General features: G+C 45.4%; 1 protein-coding gene across 1 annotated transcript in view; it reads right to left on the bottom strand.

The window, feature by feature from the left end:
* LOC126235517 (transcription factor collier) overlaps window positions 1–22,343 on the bottom strand; it is a 600,438-nt gene that overhangs the window by 50,020 nt on the left and 528,075 nt on the right. The window lies entirely within an intron of this gene.

Genomic DNA, 22,343 nt, shown 5'->3' with positions numbered 1-22,343 from the left:
TAGAAAAACTCGGCGTAATTTATTCCGTGTATGTTGAGCTTTTGGTCGCACATATGTGCAGCGTTAAGTTGACAAAATAGGTTTGAGCTTTACCCAACCGGAATAGTTGTTAGAATAGGTGCTACACAATTAAACTCTTTTTGTTGCATCTACAGTTACATCTGGGAGTGGGCTTCAGAGCTATACACCTCACAATCCTAAGGTACAGCATAGTTTTTGTTGTGAAAGAACGTCCAAAGACGTGCATGAGGATACTGACAGAATCAAAAAGTTGTTGTAACCAAATGGTATGCTGAAAAACGCCCTTAAAAGAAAGGTGTAGGTTATCTTCCTGTATTTGGCAGCAGTTTCTAAATACTCAAAAAGAGCCTGATAAATAATATTCAAACCCAGTGGAAGAAAAAATTAGGCGTCGTGACACGTAGAGAGGGAGGTGCACACAGTTGCGAAATCTTGACCTGGTATCTGTGATAGCCAGCCACCAATCAGACAGAGCTACAGTTTTCTACAATAGGTTCTGAAACAGTAAGAAACAGTAGTCCAAGCTCGGGAACTACAACAGAAAACTGAACCCAACGGATGGCAGAAAATTATCTTTATTTACTCAGTATCTCATGTTTATGACTGTCGGGGAAATGTGGAACAGCAATTACAAGCTGCTATACGAATTTTAACAACTGTATGTTAAAATCAGTTGTTGTAATCTATCCGATAAGTCCTTTTTTTCCAATTTGGCTGAACACTTCATATGACTAGAAAAACCTGCTTGATGCTCTCTCATCCTACTCGGAGGTTTCTTTGATGAATCGCAATGGCTGAAAGGTACACTCGAATTGTAAAAGAGGTTATCATTAGACCAAGCAAAGTTTGGTATTACATATTCGAAAAATGCTTCCAGGACTATTCAATACGACACTGCACTCGTTAACTTAAGACAAGGACTCTGACAGCGGGAGTCGGCAACCCATCGATCAAAAGGCGGTCCGACCAGAGCGATATGAAACACGCCCCTCTATGTTTACGCTTCACTGAAATATCTTTACGTGCGAAAAGTAGCAGCTGACTCAAAATACATAAATGTGTGAGGTCATCCACATAAGAACTAAAAGGAATCCGTTAAATTGGAACTATCACGTAGATAATGTTGTGGGGGCGGCGAACCAAAGACTACGTGTTATTGGCGGGACGCTTTGAAGATGTGGGATTCGCATCCGTTAGGACTGAAGGAAGCCATCAAAAATGGTTCAAAAGGCTCTGAGCACTATGGGACTTAATATCTATGGTCATCAGTCCCTGACCCCGCCGGGAATCGAACCCGGGAACCCGGGCGTGGGAAGCGAGAACGCTACCGCACGACCACGAGCTGCGGACAAGGAAGCCATCGAAAAAGTCCTTAGGAGAGCAGCCCGCTTTGTATGAGGGGCGTTCAGTAAGTAACGCAATACAAGTTTTCCTGAAAGCAGGTTGGTTTTATTCAGGATTCCAATAAACCATAATATTTCCCATTCGTTTGGCTACAAAACCCTATTTTTCAACACAATCGCCGTTCAATGCGACCTTACAGCGAGGGCCGTATGCCCGCATGGTACCACTCTACTAGTCGACGTCGTGCTGCATCAATAACCTCCCCATCATCCACGTAGTGCATCCCGTGAAGCGCATCCATCATTGGGCCAAACAGGTGGAAGACGGAAGATGCGAGATCCGTGCTGTAGGGTGGATGAAGAAGAACAATCCAAGGTTTGTGAACAGACTTGTGTAAGGCCTTGCTTAATCAAGGAGAAGGAGGAGTTCATTTGCATTTTTGTGGCGTCAAACACGCTGAAATCGTTTCTTCAACTTTCTGATGGTAACATAAAGCACTTCAGAGTTTATCGTTGCACAGTTAGGGGCGATATAAAACAGAGTAACCCATTCAGAGTCCCAGAAGACCATTGCCATAACTTTACCAGCTGTGGGGGCGACTTTGAATTTTTTTTCTTCGGAGGAGAGGTAGTGTGGCACCACTCCATGGTATGCCGTTTTGTTTCCGATTCGAACTGATGAACCCAAGTTTTATCATTTGTGACGATGTTCAACAAAAAACTGTCCCGATCAGCCTCGTAACGCGCAAGCAATTCCGCACAGATTGTCCTTTGTTTGTCTTTAATTTATTCTGTTAGGCGCTGAGGAACCCAGCTGGCACACACATTTGAGTATCCCAAGTAGTGACGAGTGTGTCGGCACTACCAATAGAGACGTCCGTTTGAGCAGCGATGCCTTTGATTGCGATCCTTCGATCACTTCGAATGAGAGTGTACGCACATTCCTACACTGCAGGTTTCACAGATATGTGCAGCCGGCTAGCACGTGGGAGATCGGACAGGTTTGCGCGACCTGGTAACGATAATGACAGACGCCCCGCACAGCGATTCACTCTGCTTTTGTTCGCTGCAGGTCTCAGTAGACATTCTGCAAGCGCCTATAAATATTTACGATGCTCTGGTTTTCTGCCAAAATAAACTCCGTCACAGCTCTCTGTTTGGAACGCACCTCTGCTATAGGCGCCATTTTGAGGGCTTCGCCCCTCCATCTATTGGAATTTCATGAAACTATAGCGGCTGAAGCGGCAACATTCAACGACATCCAATAACAAATTCCGCATTTTTTCAAGATGTATGCCGAAAAAAACGGCAAGAGGAGAACCACAGAAAATTTGCCGCACACAGCGACAATTCTCAAAAAAATGGTTCAAATGGCTCTGAGCACTACGGGACTCAACTGCTGTGGTCATTAGTCCCCTAGAACTTAGAACTACTTAAACCTAACTAACCTAAGGACATCCCACACATCCATGCCCGAGGCAGGATTCGAACCTGCGACCGTAGCAGTCGCACGGTTCCGGACTGCGCGCCTAGAACCGCGAGACCACTGCGGCCGGCAACAATTCTCAAAAACATGCTATAACGTACAATAAATAAGGTAGTACGAACGTAACCACAGAAAACTATATTCAAAAACCAAACAGTAAAAATGTAATAAAGTGTTACAGTGTTTATATAACTGTACTATTTCTGCAAGTTTTAGATTTAAAGAACCAACTGATGATGGCGATATTTGTAGCTGAAATTAGTTTAGGGAATAAATAAATAACGAAAAGTGGTTTGCATCAAGGCGGACTCACAATTCCCATGTTGTTAGTTCTCCTCAGATTGTGAAAATATTTTGTTGGCGCCTACCTACATAGGGAGAAATTATCACCGTAATAAAACAAGAGAAATCAGAGCTCGCACGGAAATGTTTTAGTTGTCGTTTTTCTCGCGCGCTGCTCGAGCGCGGGACGGTAGAGAAATTGTATGCAAGCGGTTCGATGATACCTCTGAGAGGCACTGAAGTGTGAATTGCAGGGCAGTCATGCAGATGCAGATGTCTTGAGGAAAGTGCCAATATACTTACTTCGACAAGGCAATGGCCGATTCTTTCCACTGTATTGTCCAAACACTCCAATTTTGAGCTGTCTTTCCTTCCGCCAGACTATACGTAAACAATGGCAGTTCTCCAGAATTCGTTTCCCGGCGTCGCCTAGCGCTCCGGTCGGGCGCGGCTGCAGGGGCGGCCGCGGCGCGTGCAGCCAACTGCTCGCCTTGATCTGCCGGCTTACCGGCGCTAATTTAAATACGTAAAACTGTTACAACCCGGCGGGGCGGCCCGCCTCCGGCGCCGGCAAACAGCGACGCGAGTTTTTTGCTGCGCCAATCAGAAGGCGGCGGAAACGGCGCTGGCAGCGGCTGTGGAGGCTGCAGAAGTTAATCAGTTTTGTCGACGGAGTCTTGAAATTAAACTGCTGCACGGCTCAGGGCTCCGAGCTGCCGAGCAGAAAATCATCCTGAGAGGAGGGCAGAGGGGCGCAATTACACCAGCTCCCGCCCCCATCCTCTCAGTAGCGCCGCCACCGCGGCAGCCGGCGTAAACACTCGTCGCTCACCTGACGATAACTGTCATCGCATGCAGTCGCCGCTGTGCGCTCCCTGGTGATCACCTAAAACTACAGTCGCAAGCTGCGTTATAGATCACATTATGCAGGGGATCAACAGAGGCACTGTTCCTTTTGACAGTTTTCCGCCGCCGATTGGTTTTCAGGGGAATACTAGTTTCTACGATTTGATCGAAGCAAGTACACATCTGGCCCTTAAAACAGCGACACCGTGAAAACAGAATGCAGCAAATGTCAAAATGGCATAAAGTGTACTGCATGCTTGGATTTCTTTTTCATGTTGCATTTGGACTACTAGAGCCGGCAATCTAATAGGTTTTGTGTGGGCCGTATTGCTCCATTCATGTCATTTAGCTGTAAGCAATCAGACTGCAAACAGTAAATTAGAAAAGAAACTGTTTTAAGAAGAGCTATAAATGAAAATAGGACTGAGTAGCATATGCCCTTCCCAAGCATTGCCTAGTGATGGTGTAAGTATGACCTCGATCCCGACATCCCTGTGCAATGCCTTTCAAGGTTACTTACTAAGGTATGTTGATATGATAGCTACTTAATTCTAGATTCTACATGGTGTTCGTATACTACGTGATAAATGATTAATATTCATGTGTCTTGTGTGCGCTGTGTGTAGTCTTATTCTAACTTTCAACATGTTTTAAGAATCTATGAATTACAGTAATAGATTTAAAGTGGCGCCTGTTACAATAACCGGCCAAGAATATGTAACATATGTTTCTTGGTTTGATCTATGTTTAATGTTCCTGTACTCGGATGTCTACATGTTCTTCGTGTGTTATTTACTCTGTTTCGCTGATGGAGCAATCTGTTGCACTGGAGTCCTCATCTGAACCAACACAGTCGTCTCTCTGACATCAGCTACGGTGCCTGTGATGTCTCGTTTGTTTATACATTGTGTGATCTGTCTTCGAGATGTGGTCAGTTAGTCCATTCAGTCCTCATTGCTGTGAGTCCATGAGTGTGTTTTGTAATATTTCTGTTGTGGTTCCTGTCATTTTTCCCCGTATGTGTGAGTACCGCTCACTGAACAGAACAATATGCTCAGGAGATCCATGATCACCGCATTAGCAGTTGCCGTCCGCAGAAAGTGAGACACGCTGTAAGTGCACTGGATATGAGCCGTGATCAGTCAGGAAATGAACCATGCTAGGACCGGGATTGGCACGATTCATCCGTAACCGTTTCCTGATGTTCGGGAAGAAGGTTTATACTCGACGGCTTTTATCATTTTGGTCTCACTCCCACTGCCAGACACCCAGGCGTCACGTGTTTAGTTGACGTTTGTGTTGGACGTCTGCCTCTGTTATCCCACTGATGTTGTCATGTCCTTCCCCCTTAAGCCAGCGGCCTGCGGTCCGATATCTAAGCGTTATGTCCATCGACAAGACTCCCAACATCATACTCAGCGGCTCTGTTGCGATAGTACGGAGTGTCTTGACAGCCTTGAGTGCACCGTTTGTCCAAGCTTCAGTGTGGTGCTTTGGTCCCTGGAGAAACGTAGGTGCCCACACAGTAGCGGTGAAGCTCACCACCGATTCATAGCGAATGTAGTGGTATGCTCTGATGTGTGCGATTGGTCGTTAGTACTTACAGTGTTAATGAGTGCAAGTTTGCAGAGTATTTCCTCCGCTTTAATGGTAGTTGTGCAAATGGTTTGGGTGAAACTATTTTTTTTTTTCATAAATGTATGCTACCACGCATCGTGTGGAAGTTTCTCTTCCAATGTTTATGTTGTGTATTTTAATCGATGGGTGTCGCTGCGATGTGCCTTTTAGTATAAGTAAAACTGACTTGGGGGTGCGAGTGTTAGTTAACTTGCGTTGCGCCTGTACTGTGTAGTGCTGGGGTTCCACTGTAGTCGCTAGTGACGACCAGTTGTCTGCGAAAACCAGTACTAACAGATTATTGGCGTGTCACACCGTCAGTGGGTGAGAACCCATCTATGAGATTTATGAGGGGGCAATTACGATGTCCCTAATGATAAATCCGCAAACTTAGCCTTGTGGCATCCTTTTGTAATCTTCTTGAGTACTTTCCGGTTTCCTGCTTGCCACTCTGCGACTCTTTTCGTGCAATAATCGAGGAAATTATTGTAAAGGATTGCAAGTGTCTGAAGGTCACGGAGTCGAGCAAACAATGCAGGCCACAAAAATTGTTGAAGGAGTCTGCAATTTCGATTAAGATAGTGACAGCATACTTAAATTGAGTGTGCCCGATGATATGAAAGACAGTATTTATTGGATCGTTTTTTGGCTTGTCTACTCTGAACCTATACTGGTGGTGGCTCAAGGCCATACAGTTCTCCGTTTTTCTGCAGGCGGCTATACAAGAGCTTCGGAGTTTATAAGGCACGTAGGTGTGTAAGACTTAGGTTCTGAGTTTTTTATGGTGACAAAATTGGCTCTTGTCCATGATTATGGTACTCTACCCAGCCATAGGGCGTCATTTAATAGGCCTGCCAAGTAAGGTGTTTTTAGTGGTGCTGTGAATGTGTCTAAGTGAATGTTGTCTGGGTGGAGAGCTTTCTTTTTCTTCAGACGTCATCCCGTGCAAATGGGTATGTAACTCTTTCATTTACGTATTTGGTCTTTGTTATGGTATTGTGTTCTTCGTGGGATCATCTTCCGGGAGTAGTTTACGAATATTAAGCAGAAATTGCGACGTGTTTTTCCACCTCTGGGTTATGTTACCATCGTCTTCTCTTAATGTGGCCAGAACAAAGGGAGATTTTATCTTTCCAGCCATTATTTTATGTGGTTGACCCCGGGTGGCTACCAGTGCTTTCTTCTTGTCTCCTGTAGTTTGTTCTTGAATAGACGGCGCCTTGTCGCGGATCGCGCAGCTTCTCCCGTCGGAGGTTCGAGTCCTCCCTCGGGCATCGGTGTGTATGAGTTGTCCTTAGCGTAAGTTAGCTTAAGTTAGATTAAGTAGTGTGTAAGCCTAGGGACAGATGACCTCAGCAGTTTGGTCCCATAGTACCTTACCACAAATGTCTTTTATTCTTGGAGAGATCTTTAGCTTCTCAGTAGTTCTGCAATCTGATTTGTCTGTCTCTGGCTCTGATTTCTCTCTGGTAAAGTCTTCTTTTCCGTATTGTGTACCGTCTTAGTCTAGTTATGTCAGTGCACCACGTTGCTATAGTCCTACGTCTGTCTGTTGCACGTGGTATAGCAATATACTGTGCTGTCTAATGTATCTCGGTTAGTTTATGTGCCCTGCAGTCAACGCTGCCAGTTATGTGTAAGTTTAGTTTCCGCTTTATGTGGGGCCTTGCTTTACATCAGTCAGATTTAATAAGAGCGAATCGCTCGAATGTGGCGTGGTCCGTTGTATTCTATTGTACATCTGGGATGATGATGTGATTACTGGTTGTGGCACGTCGTACGACTGTGCAACTGACCTTCATGCTAAGGCCTGAGGCATCAGCTGATGTCGATGTTGCTCATTCCCCCAGCACAGCTTGAATGTGAAAATGATTGACATTTCAGTGCTATCATACACACTAAGTAGGAGTAACGTCGTCTATATTCTCTGTATAAGGAAAGGTTAGTCTGCCGGCTTCTCGTTCATAAATCACCTTTGAAAGTTGTTTGCTTGTGAGAAGATGGTGTTAGAAAGAGAAAAGGCCACGAGATCGTGTCGGAATTCGACAGAAGCAGATTATTGGTCTTTCGAGACTGAGGGTTTTTGTTCCAGGATACTGTTGCTTACGTTAATCGGGAGCCCACAGCCCTCTTGCGAGTGTATAATCGATGGGTTCAGGAGAGCCATACTCAACGCCATACAGGAAATGAACTATCCTATGCGACTAGCACCCGAAGCGTGGGCATATTGTTCGCTTGGCAGTGCAGGATTGTATAACAGCGTATTGCGAGTCAGGAAATGGGATTGTTTATAAGAAGACACGTATCTACAAGGCCAGTACGACGACGTACGGAACACCGCAGGAGCCTGTTGTTGCTGCTACTACCCTTAATTCGTAACAGATCAGGCGTGGGGATTGTGGTGCGCCCAGCACAGGAGTGTCACCACGTAGGTCCCGTTTCTGCGTACAGCTGTACGATTGACGTATTCATGTATGAAGACTCCGAGGAGAACGTATACTGGCAGACAGTATTTGTCATCGTCATATGGGTCTAGCACCTGGTGACATGGTATGAGGTGCCATTCGGAACAATACGACCAAAAAATGAGATTTTCACTCTGCAGCGGAGTGTGCGCTGACGGTTCTAGGCGCTTCAGTTCGGAACCGCGCTGCTGCTACGGTGACAGGTTCGAATCCTGCCTCGGGCATGGATGCGTGTGATGTCCTTGGTTCGTTATGTTTAAGTAGTTCTTAGGGGACTGATGACCTCAGATGTTAAATCCTATAGTGCTTAAAGCCATTTGAACCATTTTTTTAACTGTGTGCCGGACCGATACTCGAACTCGGAACCTTTGCCTTTCGCGGGCAAGTGCTCTACCATCTGAGCTATCCAAGCACGACTCACGTCCCGTCCCCCAAACCTCTGGTTTGCATAGCGGCCACGGATGTTGCATTCATAACGTGCTACGGTCGATGGCCGGGCCCTATCTTCTGCGTACAGCTGTACGATTGACGTATTCATGTATGAAGACTCCGAGGAGAACGTATACTGGCAGACAGTATTTGTCATCGTCATATGGGTCTAGCACCTGGTGACATGGTATGAGGTGCCATTCGGAACAATACGACCAAAAAATGAGATTTTCACTCTGCAGCGGAGTGTGCGCTGACGGTTCTAGGCGCTTCAGTTCGGAACCGCGCTGCTGCTACGGTGACAGGTTCGAATCCTGCCTCGGGCATGGATGCGTGTGATGTCCTTGGTTCGTTATGTTTAAGTAGTTCTTAGGGGACTGATGACCTCAGATGTTAAATCCTATAGTGCTTAAAGCCATTTGAACCATTTTTTTAACTGTGTGCCGGACCGATACTCGAACTCGGAACCTTTGCCTTTCGCGGGCAAGTGCTCTACCATCTGAGCTATCCAAGCACGACTCACGTCCCGTCCCCCAAACCTCTGGTTTGCATAGCGGCCACGGATGTTGCATTCATAACGTGCTACGGTCGATGGCCGGGCCCTATCTTCGAGGTATCCACTATGGTTGACGAACTCTGGTATAGACTTGAAGCAGCATGGGATGACGTATCTAAATTGACCCTAAGTAACGAAAAGTATGACATTCACATGAGTGCTAAAAGGAATCCGTTAAACTTCGGTTACACGATAAATCGGTCTAATCTAAAGGCAGTAAATTCAACTAAATACCTAGGAATTACAGTTACGCACAACTTAAATTTGAAGGAACACACAAAAAATGTTGTGGGGAAGGCTAATTAAAGACTGCATTTTATTGACAAGACAGAAAATGTGACGGATCTAATAAAGAGACTGCCTACACTAAACTTGTCCGTCCTCTTTTAGAATACTGCTGAGCGGAGTGGGGCCCTTACCAGAGGAAGTTGAAAGAAGGGCAGCGCGTTTTGTATTATCGCGAAATAGGGGAGAGAGTGAAACTGAAATGATACAGAATTTGAGGTCGACATAGTTAAAACAAAGGCGTTTTTAGTTGCGGCAGAATCTTCTCACGAATTTTCGATCACCAACTTTTTAATCCGAATGCGAATGTATTTTGCTGACGGCGACCTACATAGGAAGAAACGACTATCATAATAAAATTAGAGCTCGCACGGAAGGATATAGGTGTTCGTTTTTTCCGCGCGCTATACGAGATTGGAATAATAGAGAATTGTGAAGGTGGTTCGATGAACCCTCTGCCAAGCACTTAAATGTGATTAGATGTAGACGTACCCGTATGTCAAACTAGGGCCAAACTAGGGTGGAAATCGGCCGGATTATTTTGAAAAGAACCATTTCGGCATTCATCTTAATAGATTTAGGGAAACCATGGAAAACTTGATCTGGATGACCGAGCAGAGACATGATCCCGTCGCGCCCAAAAACGACTTCGGACCATCAAGCACTGGGCCTGGCTGGTTCTTCTCCCTGTATACTTGAATGCTATGTTCTTCTCTGAACGACACGAAATTTATACCGATAGCAAGTTACGGGCCTGTCAAGCTATTATAAAAAAAACATAATTTTTTCCATCCCCGTTTAATAAAGAAGTATAACATGGGCAATCATACAGTTTTAATTATCGACTTGAGGAAATTAAGTTATTTAATAATTATATGTTTGTACATGCCGGAGTCCTACCACACGCTGAAATCCCTGTGCCACAGTAAAGTAGCACGACGCTTAGGTAGCGAAAACAAAACGACACAGTCCTCTGACGTGGTGGAGTATCGAGCGGTAATTCATTTTTGGCAGGAGTGGGAATGTTGCAGCCGTGACAAGCCACTCCAGACGGCTAAATAAGTCAGGGGCTTTAAAGATACAGTTACCAGAAATGAACAAGCTAACTGAGAGAGCAGTACTGAGATACATAAAGACACCACTAGATAACACTGCCGTATACTGAGGATACGGAGTAATAGGCACTTCAGAACTTCCTGGGAACAGATAAGGAACAAAAGATGCAGTAGTATCTGCCAGATGAGGAGAATGTCTAAAAACCTGATACAGTGAAAAAGTTATACAATCAACCTTTGAGTGCTGAATAGATAAGAAGAAAGACATGCGTGATTTGTGAACTTTTCGTTGTGTAGGTGCTAGAAGATGTACTGATAGATGTCGGAATGATATGACAGTTTCGTTTCTCCAATAGTACACTCTAGGACAACAAAGACGCACTATGAAGGCATTATCCGAATGGGACGGAAAGAGGTAATTGTGATGTACATGTACAGCTAAACAAATGCTTGCAATTTGAGAAAAACTGAACCATTTATCCATCTGAAAGAGCTTCACAAATTGGGCAAGTTGCTCCATTTCTGGCCCTTACGAAAGCAGCTCTTTGGATCGGCTTTGATTATTAGAGTTGTTGGATGTCCACCTTACGGATATCGTGCCAGACTCTGTCCAATTGGCCCTCTAGATCACCAGAATCAGGAGTTGGCTGGAGAGTCATGCCCATAATGCTCCAAACGCTCTCAACTGGGGAGATCTGGCGACGTAGCTGCCCAATGTAGAGTTTGGGAAGTGCGAAGACAAGCACTAGAAGCTCTCGCCGTGCGCAAGAGGGCATTGTTGTTGAAATGTAAGCCCAAGATCGCTTGCCATGAAGGGCAACAAAACGGGGTGCAGAATATCGTCGACGTTCCGCTGTGCCGTAAAGGTGACGCGGATGACAAAGGAGAGACATTCAGGTTAGTATCCCACCGCTGTCCGAGGCGCCTCCAGACAATTCATCACTAGTCATCGGGACTCAGTTCGAAGCGGGACTCGTCACTGAGGAGGATTATACTCCAGTCAATAAGATTCCAGGTGAAAGACGCGTCTGGAGACGCCCCGGACATCAGTGGGATACCAAACTGAATAACGCCCGCCATACGGCCCAATAACCAGGGTGGCCTAGGCTGCCATTTCTTTTCATAGCAGAAATGAGAGTGGAATGATCAGTCTAATGAGTACACTAGCACTGGAAAAAAGGGCATTCCTGGCCAAGAGAAGTCTACTAGTATCGACCATAGAGCTTTCTTTGGGGAATAAATTTCTGAGAATGTACGTTTGGAACACAACATAGTGTGGTAGTGAAACAGGGACTCAGGGAAACCGGAACAGAAGAGAATCGAAGAATCTGAGATGTGATGTTACAGAAGAATTTCGAAAATTAGGTGGACTAATAAGGTAAGGAATGAGGAGGTTCTCTGCAGAGTCGGCGAGGAAAGGAATATATCGAAAACACTGACAAGAAGGAGAGACAGGACTGTAAGACATCTGTTAAGACGTCAGGGAATAACTTCCATGGTACTAGACGGAACCGTGGAGGGTAAAAACTATAGAGGAAGACAGAGACTGAAATATATCCAACAAATAATTGAGTACGTAGGTTGCAAGTGCCACTCCTACATGAAGAAGTTGGCATAGGAGAAGAAGTGGTGACGGGCTGCATCAGATGATGATGTTTGGCTTGTGGGGCGCTCAACTGCGCGGTCATCAGCACCCGTACGAAGTCCCAATTTTCTCACAGTCCAATCTCGCCACTGTCACGAATGATGATGATGAGGATGAAATGATGAGGACATCATAAACAGCCAGTGCCCGGGCAGAGAAAATCCCCAACCCTGCCGGAAATCAAACCCGGGACCCAGTGATCCAGAGGCAGACCACGAACTGCAGACGGGCTGCATCAGACCAGTCAGAAGACTGATGACACAGATAAAGCAGAACCCATTCGATAACTAATTTAGAGAGACCCGCTTCAGTTGTACTAATGTTTATTTAAACGACGCCCGGTTTCGAGATTTTAAAATCCCATATTCAGCTGTATGAAGTGGTGATACATAACACGCAGTCGGGCCAGTCAGGGTAAGAGTTCCATTCCCTGCACGTTGGCGAAACTGTCCGCCGCTGGGCAGCCGCACGGTGGAAAGCCAACTACCACTGTTAAGAAGCACTGACTGACCCTACCGCATGTTATATATTACCAGATACTAATATTTCATACAACTGGAAACGTGATTTTAAAATCTCGAAACCTGGCGTCGTTTAAATAAATATTAGTACAACTGAAGCGGATCTCTCGAAATTAATCGTCATGCCTCTCAGCTGCGGGTGTCCTACGTACCAGATCTTGTGGAAAACCTCTTTGGTTGTCATCCGCGACACCCTTACAGCACAGCGGTACGTCGACGATATTCTGTGTCCTGTTTTGTTGCCCTTCGTGAAAAGCCATCGTGGGCAAGACAATGCCCGCTCGCACACTGCGGGAGCTTCTGTTGCTCGTCTCCGCGCTTGCCAATCTGCATGTTTGGCCAGCAGGGTCTCCAGATCTCTCCGAGATGATAACGTTTGGAGCATTATGGGCAGGGCTCTCCAGCCAGCTCGGGATTTTGACGATCTAACGCGCCAATTGGACTGAATTTGGCACGGTATCCGTCAGGAGGACATCCAACAATTCTGTCAATCAATACCAAGCCGCTTAACTGATCACAAGTGGACCAACGCGTCATTGACTTGCTCAATTTTTTTTTTCAGAAACTGGAATCATTAGTTTATCTGTACCTGTAGATCACATCTACCGATGTCCGTCCCATTCGGATAATTCCTTAGTGGTACGTTTCTCTCCTTTTTTGGGTCATAGAGCGCATTTTGATTAATGTTAGTGTCCTTGTAAAGTGCTGCGAGCCGTTGTCGTGGAAGTGATTGCCATTTGACAGAATGATCTAAGATGTGGTCACTTTTAAGAGCATACCAAGCGGCACCTGACTAAAACAATTAGGTCCGTGTCAAAATATTGAATAGATATTTCAACTCGAAATCGTACTATGCTTCTGCACAGTCCATTGGAGGCTTCTCCCGTAACTGGCTTTCCCGTCTGTTGGTGAGGCTTTTCTTTGGTTCCGGCAATACGTGAAGTGCGATGCAGGGAGGAGAGCTCTTCTGAGACTCTGGGGACGTGCCCGTAGCGCGCCCTGCCAGCGTCACAAGAGAGGCTGGGCGGCCTGAATGGCAGCGAGGCGCGTGCTGCGCGCTGGGTGCTGGGTCGCTCGTTAGCCACGCAATGAATGGGCCGGCCGGCCGCTGATTTATGTGCCGCCGCCACTCGCCGCTCTGATTTACGGCCGTCTTGCGTCATCGCCGACAGCCAATAAGCGCGCGCCGCGGCGCGCCGGAATGCGACTGACTGCAGAACGGACCGGGCCAGGCCTCGCGGCTGCGGCTGCGGCTGGCGCCGGCGTTTTTGCGGCGCCGCCGACGCGCAAGAAATGCCGTGTATTGGCTTCACGCATACTGGATTAATAAAGGCGCATCATTACTGCGCATCCGATTCGTATGTCACGCAACACAGCTGCCGATAAAAGAGTGTGGATGCTAATGGTACTGTGACTTTTTCCTGGGGTACGAGCATGGTGCCACTTAGGCGAGAAAAGGAGCATCTCGAACGTGAATGTGCGACTTAATTATGCAATCTGGCGCTGCAAATGTTTTCCTGCTATAGATTTGTTGATTCCGCTCCTAATTCACACATGCTGTGAATTTGACCGTTACTTGACTCCAACTAGCGGCAGTCAGATATAAACAATGGCTCTAAAAGCGAAATGGGCCGGCACAGGTATTTTTTTTTGTTTTAGCTGAAAGAAAACAGAAATGCTCATAGGACGAGCCCGAATAACCACCCCTACCCCACCCACTTTTAAATTCTTCCAGCGAAACTATTGTGTTGGTTTTAGGTCATTTGAATGTTGCACTACTTTTCAGTATGTGTTAAAATAAATGTGTGATGCTTACATTCCCAATTTCCGATGCAATTTTAAGTTTGATCGCATTGGGCTCTAGCTGTAGCACCGTGACTTAAATAACAATGTGAGAGGGGAACTGCTTAGTTTGGGACACGCAGGATGGAAGTCCACACTTACAACAAATTATCTGACTACTATAAATACGAACATGACTGGGGGCTTTCTAGCAGGCAGGTTACTTTTCTTTGTCCTAACATCTTGGATTGTGACGTGTTAGAATTGCGCCAGTATACCGGGTCAGTCTTCTCGGATAGCTGTCTTGGATTTGGACGTCATAGAGCCGGTCCCAGTATTCCAGATCAAATATCTTGCATTTTGACGTCATAGTAAGGTTGCATTAGTATCCCAGGTCCATCATCTTGGATTTTGCCGTTATAAGCTGTGTCATCTTGTATTTTAGAAATCCTACCAATTTATACCTATCACAACAGCCGTACTTCCACTGAGACATCACAGGAGTAGGAAAAAACTCCCATTTCTTATATTTTCCGTCAGTTTTTGAATTACCCGCCGTGTTAGACATACGGCAATTGGCGGTTGTCAGAGTAGGGGGACGCATATCCTGTGACTCATCGAAGACGTCTTAGGTAACGTATTTCGGCCTAGAAACGGCACAGCCTTACGGGTCACTGTACCCATCTAGAGTTTTACATCTGAGCCTGTAACAATTAAGGCTAGCGCAAGAGACAGTCGTAACATGGCAGAAAGCTATGCTACGTCGGCCTCTAGTAGGTTTCTTCCCACAGACGAAATGCGTGTTGAAGTCATTTCGTGGTATGCTTCCATTGCATGCTCGCAATACCTGTGAACTCTATAAGCCCACAAAGTTGGTTTCCACACGTCTCCAGCGGCAATATGTCCGTTGTTGCTCGCTTTCTATGTGGCTATTCTATGGAATCACAAATACATCATACTCGCGTAATCATCAATGCCTACGAGGCGCCTTTCGCTACGGTGTTAGCATCAGTTAGTGCGTTAAAATTTTCTAATGTCTCACCTGATTATTTAATACACAACAGCTGGTTCGTCATCCGTGCTTCTCACAACCAGAGGGCGAAGCAAAACGATGACACCACTGATCACTACACAAAACGAATGACAAGAGATGTAACAACGAATTCCTATTTATAAGGAACATTTGAAGCTGTATTGAAGGAAAATGTGCTCGGCATCAATTCTAGCGATATTGGAGAAGTGTTTGAATGTTCCAACACGTATGCGCGTCATTAATTAGGCTCGGTTATTGTCTCTACAGGGTGTTCGGAAATTCCCGCTACAAACTTCTAGGATGAGTATATAATATTTTGAATGGGAACCTACGCTGGAAACGGAGAGTTGTTCGTCCTGGTACGCAATTGGGTAGACAGGAAGACGTGTAGTACGTCAGACGGCCACCTGTATTTACTACTTACTATGGGGTTTATGCTAGGTTTAATTTGAGTCCTGCAGAGACACAGGAAGAACTGCTGGCACGAGTTCTGGTCGTTGGACTAGAAACAGAAGAGATACCAGTCGGGATGGCGAGAGTGTACCAGAAAATGCTTCGTAGGTACACTGTGACAACGTTGTTGGTCACCACATCGAGCAGCTGTTGTAATGCATCAGTATTGTTCTGTACGTACAGTACGCTGGGTTCTTTTTTGTGTCGAAATAATGTTAACAAGTTCAGTTTAAGTGTTGGTACAAACAAGTGTGCTTAAGTGATAAATGGACGTTTCGTTACGTTTCCTTTCGAACTGTTATCTAATTATTGTGCTGTGTCAAGCCTAATTCACTTCCTCAATCATAAGTGGATGAGTTAAACCGCCGAATTGAAACCGTCGTACAACAGGAACGGTACGTTTCCATACATGGATTCCTATTAAAAATATCGTGTACTCACTCTCCTCTACAAGTCCTAGAAGTTTGTAACGGCTCGATAGTTGTGCAGAAGCACAATACGGGAATTGCCGAACGCTCTGTGTACTTCGGCTGATGGAATGCGAAAGAAAGTTGGCCGTATTCTCATATCTTCTCAGATTAAAGATGCTGAAAAGAGGTCCTCTCAGTCTCATGTAGAAGGAGCAAATGTTAGAATGAAGAAAGATGCTTCGTAAAGTGATAACAGTATTTAAGGAAGCATGACGAACGCATTTACTCGTAATTCTTGAGTGACTTTACTGGAGAAAAGTCACAAAAATTGTTGAAAAACTGAAATGAGATATCGCAGTTATGTCTTAAGGAGTAGTGTAAAGGCTCGAACACCGATATCCGAGACCGCAGTCTGGCAACCGAGACCAGGCCGCCTTTACCGGACAATTCCTGCCAGCTGAGTAAAATCAGCAGACACGGCTCCCTTAACCGGTGTTTCCACGTGAGGGAGTCACGCGGATTCCCATCGCGTGGGCGACCGACCTACCCATTACGCCACATCAGGCCATAGACCCCACTCCTTATGTTTCCGGCCTTCCGCGACTGTTAGCATGCGGAAATGGCATTTAAACCAGCAGGAGACCCGTCCGCAAGTCGTCACAGCTGGGCCGTCCGATGACGCAGTGCCTATGTGGGCCGAGCCGCTGCCTGAGTGCCCAACCAGGGCACAGGGACGCCGCCTCACTGGCGCGCCGCCACCCTTCAGCCGTCAGCCGGCATCCACCAGCATCCTGTGGCCGCCGGGCCGCCGCTACCGTCAACGAGAAACGCCTGCGGCGGCACGCCCTTACCACTGTGCTGGGTTCCGAGGATCACCTCCCGTCACCCGCAGTCTGTCCGTTCCAGATGTGCTGGACCATGTCTGTTCGTGTTCATCAATAAAGTGTTGTATCAACTGACTGGCTGCCTTTTTCGCGCTCTCCATCACCAGTCTCGCCCACTCCTACACTGCAGTAAAACCCTGTTAACAGTAGCTTGAGAAAGTGCTTTTGACTAGTAATCTTAGAGTTCCAACACTGACCACAATAACGTTTCCATTCGAGATCAAATACTTTAAGAGCCATAATCGCTAAAAGAGACGGGAAAGAAGAGGATTAGAGGGAAGAAATGAGGAATGAGAAAGGCTTTCAGAGTTCTACATAGACTTCAACTTTGTTTTGAAAATTCCGACATTAAAAAGCAGGAAGTAGAAGATAGTTTTAGGAATGGCTGAGGGAAGATATCAACTATAATAATCCTGATTAGATAAAAATTCTGAGGGAAGAAATGAGGAATGAGAAAGGCTTTCAGAGTTCTACATAGACTTCAACTTTGTTTTGAAAATTCCGACATTAAAAAGCAGGAAGTAGAAGATAGTTTTAGGAATGGCTGAGGGAAGATATCAACTATAATAATCCTGATTAGATAAAAATTCTGGAAGTAAATATGCCAACACGAGACAGCGACGGCGCGGAAGGAAAAACCGCCAATAATTGGCTCATCGATGAAAGAAAAAAAATACAAATACGTAATTGGTGCGAAAGGTTATTGCAGTTACAGGTTGTAGGTAAAAGAAATCTACAGGAGGACAGAATTACCAAGAATTTTGAAGATATTAAAAATCGGAGTAGTTAGTGGAGAACTTGTCCAAGCTCCCAGGATGGTTATACGTAATCTTCGAGAAGTTAAAGTGAAAATTATTACGATGTGAAGTGCAGATGTACTTAAAGGGCAGATAAATTACATGAGTAAATCGAAAGCAATTTTCATGGGGAAAAAATATTTCGCAGCGTGATGGAGTAAGGGGAGGAAAATCATCTGGCAGAAGTAGGTAATTACGGAATGTGGTCTGAAGTTGACAGAGTCATAGACAGACATTCAGTTAATTGCATGGCCACTAATGGAAGACATAGAAATTTGAAGATTGTTTGATATGGTGTTTAGAAGAGGTCTTGGCTACATTAACGTTTTCAAACAAGCATTCATTACATTCCTGAGGAAGGCAGCATTACCTGACCACCAGTCTGTCACGTTACACTTGTGGCTTACGGTGAAACTGATACACAGCAAAACAGAAAAAAAAACTTTACTTAGGTCAGTTTAATTTCAGGACAGATAACTGAGAAGCAAGTTGGACTTGGAAGAAGCAATAAAGATGCATCTACACGATTACTCTGCAGTTCACAATCTTGTGCCTAGTATCCACCTTTAAGCTACTTCTCCACCGTACCACACTTAAATAGGGCGCGCGAAAAACGAACACTTAAATCTTTTCGTACGAGCTCTGTTTTCTCTTATTTTTGTGATGATCATTCCTCCCTATGTAAGTGGGCGCCAACAAAATATTTTCGCATTCTGAAGAGAAAGTCGGTAATTGAAATTTCATGAGATGGTCCTGCCGCAGTGAAAAAGGCCTTTGTTTAATAAGTGCCATCCCAAATCGTGTATCTTATCCGTGCCACTCTCTCCCTTATTTCACCATAGTACAAAACGAGCTGCCCCTCTTTGACCTTTTTCGATGAGCTACGTCAATCCTATTTTATGCGGATCCCACACCGCACATCAGTACTCCAGAAGAGGGCGGGTATGCATAGTACAAGCAGTCTCTTTAATAGATCTGTTACATTTTGTAAATGTTCTGCAATTAATCGCAGTCTTTGTTTTGATTTCCACATTACACTATCTGTGGCTCGATGCAAACAGCTGTTCTATGCACTACACAGTTAATAAATAATAATTCAAAATGGCTCAAATGGCTCTGAGCACTATGGGACTTAACATCTGTGGTCATCAGTCCCCTAGAACTTAGAACTACTTAAACCTAACTAACCTAAGGACATCACACATATCCATGACCGAGGCAGGATTCGAACCTGCGACCGTAGCGGTCACGCGGTTCCAGACTGAAGCGCCTAGAACCGCACGGCCACACCGGCCGGCAAATAATAATTTATCAGTAACTGACTGACAAAAGAAATCAGTCTCAAACAATTATGACAGAAGTTTCTGAATTTCCACGCCTGGACTACACTACTGTATGTTCGTAAATGATGGAAAAAAGCTACAAAAACCGTGAATTCGAAGTTACCTTAAAAATAGTACTACGAAATAACAATGAAAATTAAGTCGACGCAAGAAAATGGCCAAGGAAGTAAAGACGGAGAAATTTACAAACAGTAGCAATGAGTGCAGGGTGGCATCAAACTGGCCAAAAGACATTTGCCTATAAAATAAAGATTGTCTGTTGTAGCAGAAAACGACCTTCCAGATTGTACGAGGTAGGCTGGAAGAAAAAATTCAGGGGGGAAGAAAGCTTGTTCTTTCAGTCGTTGCAAATAACGTGATGGATGTCGTAGGACATAATTAAGTAGGGAACTAGAGTAGAAGAAACGTGAAATCTGTCGTTGTTATTAGGAGAATTCGACGTCTTCGCAGAGAAGAGTTTTCAGAGCGGCTTGTACTGCTAGATGTGGATCTCGGGTTTTGCGGAGAGCGAGGCCTCATCGATCGACAGAGCTGAAATCTAAGACGGGAGCTTGCGGAGCACCCTGTGCCAGCCATTAGGGTAATGAGCACCAGCGATAGGAAGGGCCGCGCTCGCCCCTGCGCCCGCGCACCCCTTGCAACCACTATTTTATTACGTAATTACACGCTCCAAAAATTAATAGGCCTCATACAAGACAAGATTTCAATGTAATTAAAAGGTTCGAATCGCACGCTGCGAGGCACGAGAGAAGCGAAGGTGCAGAGGAGGAGGAGGAGGAGGAGGAGGAGGAAGAAAAGTGCAAGAGAGCGGATTTCCTTGTCTCGCTGCCGTGACGGAGCCCGGCGACGCATCACTGATCGATTCGGGGCGGCCACTAGCTTCTCCTCCTCCCCCTTTCACCGTGGCCACGGAGTTCCCGTTTCGTCAGCGAAAGCGAGGCCGCTGTCTGGCTAAGAGCCGACTGACTTTCTGTTCATCTTCAGTTATTCAAGGTTAACGTACTGGCGTGGAAAGAATTTGAACTGTGACTGTTTCGCTCCACAAGTGTCAATGATCATAACTGCGCTGTGGACGTACTGTAGCGTGCATTGGTTGGGTGTATAGCTGTAGCTATGGCTTGTGTCCGTCAACTCTACTCTTAAGAGTCTGAATTAGTACAAATGTCGAAAGATGCAAGAACTGGTATTTGGAGATGTATCTACTGCATTGTTCTCTAACAGATGACTCACTTGCTGGTCCTCTGTCCCAGGCGTCGGACTTCCTCTCTTACAGTAGGTTTTGCAGCTCCTAGTAATGAATTGATTAAAGGGGCAGCATGGATACTACCCACTAATGAAAGTCATTTTCGTCAGGCAATGAGTCTGTTCAGGAATGGACACGTATATGAGAGGTAGCCCTGTCACAAGATACAAATGGTTCAAATGGCTCTGAGCACTATGGGGCTTAACATCTGAGGTCATCAGTCCCCTAGAACTTAGAACTACTTAAACCTAACTAACCTACGGACATCACACACATCCATGACCGAGGCAGGATTCGAACCTGCGACCGTAGCAGTCTAGTGGTTCCGGACTGATGCGCCTAGAACCGCACGGCCACCGCTGCCGGCTCATAAGATTCCTAAAGCGTCACCCACAATAAAGCAGCTGCTAGAAGAGCAACACACTTGCGGTAGGAAAAGCCAAAAGAACAAGAGTTCACAAGAACAATAATGTTTTCAGCGTAAGGACCAGTCTCTAGGGAGAGTGTAAAATGAATTAATATGAATCACTATAAGAAAGAAGCTAGCTGTGGATCAAAAATGAGGTTACAAAAGCAGGGCTTGGAAAATAGAGCTTACCACGCTACATGTCTATTTGCAGCGCCCGCATCTAATGGTGCAAACGTAACGGGAGCACAGAAGCAACCAGTGTGCTTCGTAATTCTAAACATGACGAGAAACTCGCAGTTGGTAAACACAAGGCTGCTCCCGAGGTAATGGAAGACAACACTTGACACAAAATGACTGTAACTGCTGCACTATGAACCTCGCGATATCGACATGCTTAGTAACTGCAACGGAATAGCTAGAGAGCTGGTCTCCGGACTACTTAAAGACACAATCGACGAACTACAGTACACTTTCGCTATGTACGATAAGGTCCTTGAGCCAACCTAACGGTAGTTGGAGATGTAATCATTCCTGCGGTTCTGGCCGACTGGAGTGGCCAAGCTCTTGCCTTCAAGTTCGGTGGCCTCTACTGGCGCGGATTTCCATAAAGCGACAGACTTTGTATGTCTCCGCCACCGCGTGGATCAGCGACGATTCTACATAACGACCAAGAAACTAAGCTAGATTTCGCTATCTTTGGCGTTTCCTTTATTAAATAAACGGGGAATGCCAAAATTATTCTTCACCTTTAAACCATTGATCCTCTATGAAGACAATATCTGCTAGTGTCTGCGGACGAGGGAAAATTAGTTTAGTAGTATTAATTGATAATTAAGATTTACGACTTGTTAATTAATTAACCGATCGGTCTGTGTTTGTACCAATTTACTCGAGATTTAATTGGAAGTTCGAATCTGTGGTCAGAAGTAATTGCAGTATTGTCTGTCATAGGATACCATCGTTGGACAAAAACAATACTGCGTAACTTACTCTGTGTCGATTTGCCGCGTAAAGGCCACAGCACACACATGAACATAGTATTGTTATTGCCTGTTACGTATCTCTCCGTGTTGCAAAGCAGGTCTTGCGTTAAAGCCTCAGTTGATGGAAATGATCAGCGTTTCACGAGAATATCTTTTCACACAGTAAGACAACGTTGCTCACCTGAAAGCAGCGTATGAAAGTCGAGATTTGTTTTTGTGAGTGACTGACAGCTACCACGTAATGCATCAGCCGACGATCCTCTGCAGGTCTTCTCGCATTCCGCGTCTTTTAGGGTAGCATCCTCACTATAGACAACTACATTGACCATGAACGGCCTCACGGTTTTTCTGACATTCCAGTTACGCAGAATTCCCTTCCGTTGAAGTTCACCGGAATTTAGACCTTTCTTCTCTTGTTTGCGTTACGCCGTATCCTTTCTGCTTCATTTTCATGG

This window comes from Schistocerca nitens, chromosome 1 (assembly GCF_023898315.1).
Source record: "Schistocerca nitens isolate TAMUIC-IGC-003100 chromosome 1, iqSchNite1.1, whole genome shotgun sequence".
In the NCBI taxonomy this organism is placed as follows: domain Eukaryota; kingdom Metazoa; phylum Arthropoda; class Insecta; order Orthoptera; family Acrididae; genus Schistocerca; species Schistocerca nitens.
Note: the sequence above shows the minus strand (reverse complement) of the source record. Positions and strands in the feature narration are given on the sequence as shown.